At 43.2% G+C, this 6,710-nt stretch overlaps 1 long non-coding RNA gene across 1 annotated transcript; it reads left to right on the forward strand.

Annotated features, from left to right (window-relative positions):
- The first annotated feature begins 818 nt into the window (after positions 1-818).
- LOC117882406 lies at positions 819-4,358 on the forward strand. The gene is made up of 3 exons (XR_004647003.1): positions 819-924; positions 3,092-3,209; positions 4,132-4,358. It is a non-coding gene; the product is annotated as an uncharacterized LOC117882406 (long non-coding RNA).
- The last annotated feature ends 2,352 nt before the right edge of the window (positions 4,359-6,710 follow it).

Raw genomic sequence — 6,710 nt, forward strand, 5'->3', positions numbered from 1 at the left:
TCTAACACAATATGTACCATTTTCAATGCACCTTTCTCATTTATTTATGTAAGAATGCTGATGTGGTTTGAATATGAGTCTTCATGATGAGCTAGAATTATTCCAGCAATTTAGGGAGCTCTAGGACTGAGCCACAACTGTATACTTTTCTCAGTGGTGCAGTTCTCTGCATTCTGATTGGAAAGAAACATATCAGGAAGCTTGGGATTAGGGGGTGTCCCATGGTTGTAGGAGTACATGCACAGAGAGTTCAGAACAGAAGAATTCACAATAGCCATGCTGAGCTCTAGTCTGAGAGGAAAGAGTTACCTCAGTATAATAAATTGTAATAATTTGAGATTGCTACCTGTTGACTTGGTAATATTCAAGTTTTAAATGTATTTAGCACAAGCCAGGATTCAGTTAATACCTCTCCAACAGGAAGCAATCTAAAGCTATAAATGTCTAGGTAAATGGAACTAGCAATTTATCTAATGCCTCAGCTATCCTTTAACATTTAATCAATTGCAAATGCTGACACCATAAGCATTATTTCTTAATTCAATGACTTGTTCATTCCTTGCTTTGGATTATATTTATATTGCTGTTTTAGAAGTAGTTTTATCTTTTAAACTGAGTTCATATTTTTAAAAAATACTGAGACCCTTCAATTTATGGTTTTAAAACCCTTTAGCTTAATTTTGTCACTAACAATATCAGAGGACAGCACAGTTTGGTGGAAAATCAAATGCATCTCTTTCTGATTATGCAATATGATTTTTTTTTGTGTTAATTGCTCTCCTGTGCTGCACCTTTGATTTCTTCACACCTTACCTCCAGGCCTGGACAACAAAGGGGCATCTTCCAGGATCCTATGCATGACACTTCCGTGAACTGCAGAGGGAACGAGAGCTTTTGATGAGAGAAACTCCAGGAAGAAAACAGGTACTGCCAGAACTAGCATTGGTGTTTCTATATGGGATACAATTCCTTCCAAGAGCAAGAGGCTATTGCTCAGTTGCAGAGGGTTGGGCAAGAAATCGAATATTGCCACTCTCTACAACCTAGCCTGATGTCAGAACTGCACTGATGGCCAGGCATGGCATTGGAAGCATTGTGTTGCTGGATGCATTGTCATCTAAAGCAGATGTAAAATACAGAACTCCTCTCTGCCAAGTCATGAAAAATGCAAAGAGTGCCACTGGAAAAGCAGCAGAGTTGATCCCTCCATCCTGGCTACCGTCCATCTTATTTCATTACATTGTGCTTCCATTCCATTCACTTCTTAAACAATAGTCCTGTGTGTTTGTGTAACTCTATATATTTACACAAGCAGTTGTAAAGTGTTTTGAAGTACTGGAAGCTCAAAAAAGTTCTGGCTGAATTGAGGGGATTTCTCAGTTTTTGTTGTACTATGGAGAACCAATGAGAATATTTTCAAAGTCCAATGAAAAGGATTTCTGGGGCACTGCAGTCTTACTTCTGCAGGTTCTCTTTCTTGCTAATCCTTTTGTTGGCTTTTTTTCTTCCTGTGATCTGGAAAGCATAGACAGATTAACCCCTGCTTAGTGCTTTATATAAACATCAAACACATGGAAGGAAATGATGTTACACCCAGAAAGTCACTGGAGCCTCTATGGTGTGAGAGTGAAACTAGAACCCTTCAGAAAATAGGATCTGAGAGTGGTTCTCTGATCCAAATTCCAGGACACAATTCTTGCCGCAATACTAGAGAAAACAGGAAGATTTGCAAAACTATTTTTTTTAAAGAAGAGGTATGGCTAAAGTGATTAGTTTTTGGCATTTTGGTGTACTCAAAGTCATACCTGCCTGCATCTCCCTTATTATTTCCCTCTTCCAATAAAATGAAATCTATATGTTTTGAAGTTAAAGGATTTATATTATCATATACACATATATCATCAGCTCAGGCAATACAATTATTTTGTGTTGGAAGGGATCCCACCCCTCCCATCACAACAGGATCATCGTCAATCTCTCCTAGTCCCTCCAAAAGGAAATCATAACCAACAGCACCGGCACACCATGTAATTGTCACCAATCTCTTTTTTTCCTCCATCCATCTGCTTCTTCACCTCCCCTTCCCCCCAGCCACCAGAGAAAACGGATCTCAGAGCCCCTCCTCCACTCTGGAGGGTGCTGGGGTTCCCCAGCACCAGGGCACATATAGGCCCTCCAAAAGCCACCCAGTTCCCAAGACATGGGCTCTCAGTGTTGCGAATGTGTAATTACATTTTTAAAAAATCCACTGAGGGTAGCAACACCATATGCACCTGTGTCCAGGAAGATGGATTTCAAAATGTAAGCAGTGCGACACTTATCGTGATTGGTGTGGTTTTTTTAATTATATGAACTTCATTATAATTCTAAAAAAGAACTACAATATAATATAACTACATTATAATTATACCCTGGGCGCTATCAATATTTAACCTGCAGCCAGCAGCTGCCCTTGAAGTTCACTATAAACAGGTTTCACCTGTATAAAAAATGTTAAGGGGAGCCCCATACAGGCTGATTTGCCCCAGACCTCGCACCTCCCTAGGGATGGCCCTGCCTGCAGTTGGCAGGGGAGAATTCTCCTGACACACCACTGTACAAGGCTGTCATAAGCAATCCTATGCAGGCCTCTTTGCAAGCCCTGATGTAGAAGGTTGGACAGGGACAGGGCTGGAGATGGGAGAGGACGTGCTCTAGGGTCCCTATAACATTGAGTGCTATGGAGATTCTCAGCTGCTGTGCAGGGAACTTGAAATCTCTATTTTGCACCAGATATAAAATTCAACTGCACAAAAGCTAGCACTGAGTCTGTATATAACTAAGTTCCCTTTAAAAAAAAAAGGCATCTTTGCAGGAAACTACACGGTATAAATTTTAATCCGTGCAGGATGGGGGCTTACTTTGGAGATGCTGGACATTCTGTATAAGGAAGATGGCAAACAACACAACTAGAATCACTCCCCTAGAAGCTGCAGTATCCAGAATGACCCAGTGCACTTGGAGAGAGAAAGTAAATAATAAAATGCTGCCATACATGATTGACACAATTGAATGTTGATGGAGATTGTTTTTTTCTTCTCTTTGTATGTAGGATCATTCCTGCTTCCTGTACAATTGCAAAAGCCTTTGAAACCTGATTCTTGAGGTGACCCATGATGAGTCGCAGCTCACGAGACTTCAGTGAAGCAAGTAGCAACAGGAGTCAACCGGTCTGCAATGGTTTATTGAGTTTTGTAACATTTTATGTGATGTTAAGCTCTCTGTACGTATGTTTTCTTTGTTTAACATTTAAGGCAAAGCAGGAATGGGCAAACGTTACTAAATATCAGCCAGCAAGGGGGAAAGGTACAAAGTGCACTTCATGTGCTGCCAAATACTAGCAGCTGCTCAGGAGGCCTTGCCCGCATCACAGTCCTGCTGGCTATGGAATTCTGCAGGCATGCTTAGCCAACTGCACAGTTTATTGCTGGGTCAGTATTGTGTCTGGCTCCTTGAAAGATGTGCTTGGTGAGCGCGGGAGAAAAATGTCCTTGTACCTTTTTCTCCCTCTAGCCACGCTCATGGGCAGCCAGAACTTTGCCCTCAACATATAGGATATGTCTACACTCTGAGCTGGAGGTGTGATTCCCAGCTCAAGGAGACAGACCTGCACGAGCTCTCATCGCTCTACCGTGCTAGAAATAGCAGTTCAGCTGTGGGAGAGGCAAGTTGTCCTGAGTACGTACCTAGTGTCTCTGACGGGCACATAGAAGTCTATTACCTTCAACAAGTAGGGCACAGTGTTAAGCTCATATGAGGACAATTGGAATTGGAAAAAACAGACCTAAGGCCACTAACTGCGGGAGCCTGGTTGTCACGCTTCATACCAACTGTGCCAACAAAGCTCAGCATTTCCAATGATAATCGCTATAATACATTACAGCTACACCACTCACTCTGAGAATCATAGACATGTAGGGCTGGAAGAGGCCTTGAGATCCTCCTGTCCATCTGCCCGCACTGAGGCAGGAGTATTTACACTTCTGCTATCCCGGATGGACGTTTGTCTAACTTTTTCTTAAATGTCACAAATATATAGGTGCATGTACAAATAACCTATTACTTACTTGTTTTCTTTTTAAACATCCCAAGGTGTTGGGGACAAATTGCCGAGACTGCACTTATGAGAAGCGTTACCATGATCACCCACGTGTGGAGAGACCTGTGGAGAAATAGAGAATGAAACAAGAATTGCTGTACCTACAATTAGGCTCTGCTACTGCAAATCACTCTGCCTGGGCAGACCCCTGCAAACACAAGGTGTCCCTTCGGAGGTCTGCCAAGATGGAGTAAGTAGCAGGATTGGGTCTTAGTTACGATGACAGAAGGGCTGTTTTGGTTAATTCTGTTTCATTGTGGTTTAATAACTGCCAGCCAAAACATGTTAAGCTGAAGTTAAGGATGAGAATATGTATCAATAATAAACATCCCATCCTCAAAAGCATTGTAGACCCAAGAGATTCCTACTTAGCTAGATGTAAAGCATCCAGATATGATAGGGTATGGAAACGTACAGTTATGACACCCAAACAACCTTAATTGCACCCAGCAGGGATGCCACAAGAGAAAAAAGTGGGGGTCAAAAATAATAATCTATCTATAAAAATCTGTTAAAGCTAATGAGGGAGCATTGGAACCAAAGTTCCTTGTTATTAATTGTGTGGCGTGACCACAGTGCAGGTTGAGGGAAAGGGGGTGCCACGTGGGTGAAGGGGTATGGAAGGGTCAGAGAGGTCCCAGTTGACAAAAGAACTTATTCAAGAGCTTCCCCTATTGTTTGACAATGTCATGGGTTCCATTGGAACATATTTGTCATGGGAGTACAGAGGGATATCCCTTAGGTACCTAGGGCCAATGCTAGGGCTTGGAGTAGCCTCCTTTTGAAAAGAACTCTGTGTTCAGTGAGGAGCCAGTGGAGACCCGGAGCGCTAAGTAGTCGTGTTTGTGCTCACCTGTGTCCTATGCAGATGGGTTGCTACGTTTTGTACCAGTTGGAACTTTTTTGGAGAGTTCGGTTTCTTTTTTAGATATAATGACTTGCAATAATTAAGCCTGGAGATCATGAATGGATGGATCACTGTGGCCAGGTCTGTGTTTGGAAGTCCTGTGGCCTGAAGCTCTGAAGAGATGGAAACTCACTTCTACTGTCTATTGCTGAACGGGGGAAAGAACAGCCCAGAGCTGCTTGAGAACTCCAGGTGGACAGAGGATCCATAAGGGAGAGAGATCTTGGCTGACATCTGTTGGTAAACTGTGGAAAATGACTGAATAGGCCTGGCCTCATATATATTTTTGCTATGTGAGGGTTTAGGCAATTTTGTTCAAAATTCAGTAACATTTTTTATTTTTTGGGGGGGGGGGGGGATAATAAAAAGTTGTTGTTGCTGTTGGATAACGAAAGGGCAAGAGAATGGCACCAAATGTCCCTGGGGTGACAGGTCACCCTGACCAATACCGCAGTCTGGCACAGTTAAGTAGCAGAGCCTAGAGAAAGTCAAAGAAAGAGGTTTTTATTTTCTGGTATGAGTGCACCATAGGTGGTAGGAACTCTGTTTAGGGTCCTATATGCCACTGATCCCTCTCTGAAGAGTTTGTGAGAGGCAACTTTTCTGTGCAGCTGCTGCATTGTGACCTAAAGCAGCACAGAGGTGTTTTTTGTTGAAGCTCTAAAGGACAGCAGCAGCATAACTGGGGAAACCCAGTGATGTCTACCCAGAATTATTAGAGCTGAAATCACCACAGCTGCATTAGATCATGGGGGCCCCAGAGCAGATCTGCCAGCATTTCACTTAGGGGCTGGAGATGGATGTACCTGAACTCTGGCCTTTACTAACTCTAGACAACAAATAGTGAGTGGGGGTGCAGTGGAAGAGAGGGGGTGGACTGGCTATTGAAGGAACATTGCCTGTTTGGGTGTTCACACCACAAGTGGAACACTGACTCTAAAGACTCTTACCAAAGACACTGTTGGGCTGAGGGGTGGGAGTTTTACTTAGTAGTTATATAGAGAGACATTTGTGGTTTATTTTGCTAGTTTCCCCCAAGGTGATTCTGTGTCTCTTTTCCCCCTTCTAATACAATGTTCCCTGCTTCATGCACAGACTCAGTGCTTGTCACTGGGGAAGTATTGCCTGTGGAGGTTGCCCAGGGGATGTATTTAGTTTTCCCAGGTTTTCAAAGAGGCGGGGCTCGAGCTGGTGGCATATGATAATTGTTAAAGGAACTACCAGCTAACTGAACCTGACTCTTGTTGCTGCTAGCAAAACCTGTCAGTTGGGTGGTAGTCTGCTAGAACAGCACACAGTTTTCTAGCCAGGTGCAGATAGAAATGGTGTCTTTGTTGCTGTGGATATCTGAGTGTCCAACAGCACTGAGTCCAAGAGGACCACGAGACTATGGACTGCCTTAACATTCTGGGGGCTCATGCTCTCAATAACGGGGATAGTTATGAAGGAAGGAAGCTATTCAGAGCACTTCCTTCTTTCTACCAGCGTCACCTCGGACATGCCGGTCTTCAGTACTTGCCTGCTGGTTTTCATCCAGGTGCTTATTTGGCTAACTAACCATTGAGATTACTTGGCAGAGGGTGCTGTTTGCAGTTGACGTGAAGCAATTATAGACCTGTGTGTTTGCAAATTGCTGGCCCTGCAGCCTGTGTTGCCTTATTTGGT

Source organism: Trachemys scripta, chromosome 9, assembly GCF_013100865.1.
Source record: "Trachemys scripta elegans isolate TJP31775 chromosome 9, CAS_Tse_1.0, whole genome shotgun sequence".
Taxonomy (NCBI): domain Eukaryota; kingdom Metazoa; phylum Chordata; order Testudines; family Emydidae; genus Trachemys; species Trachemys scripta.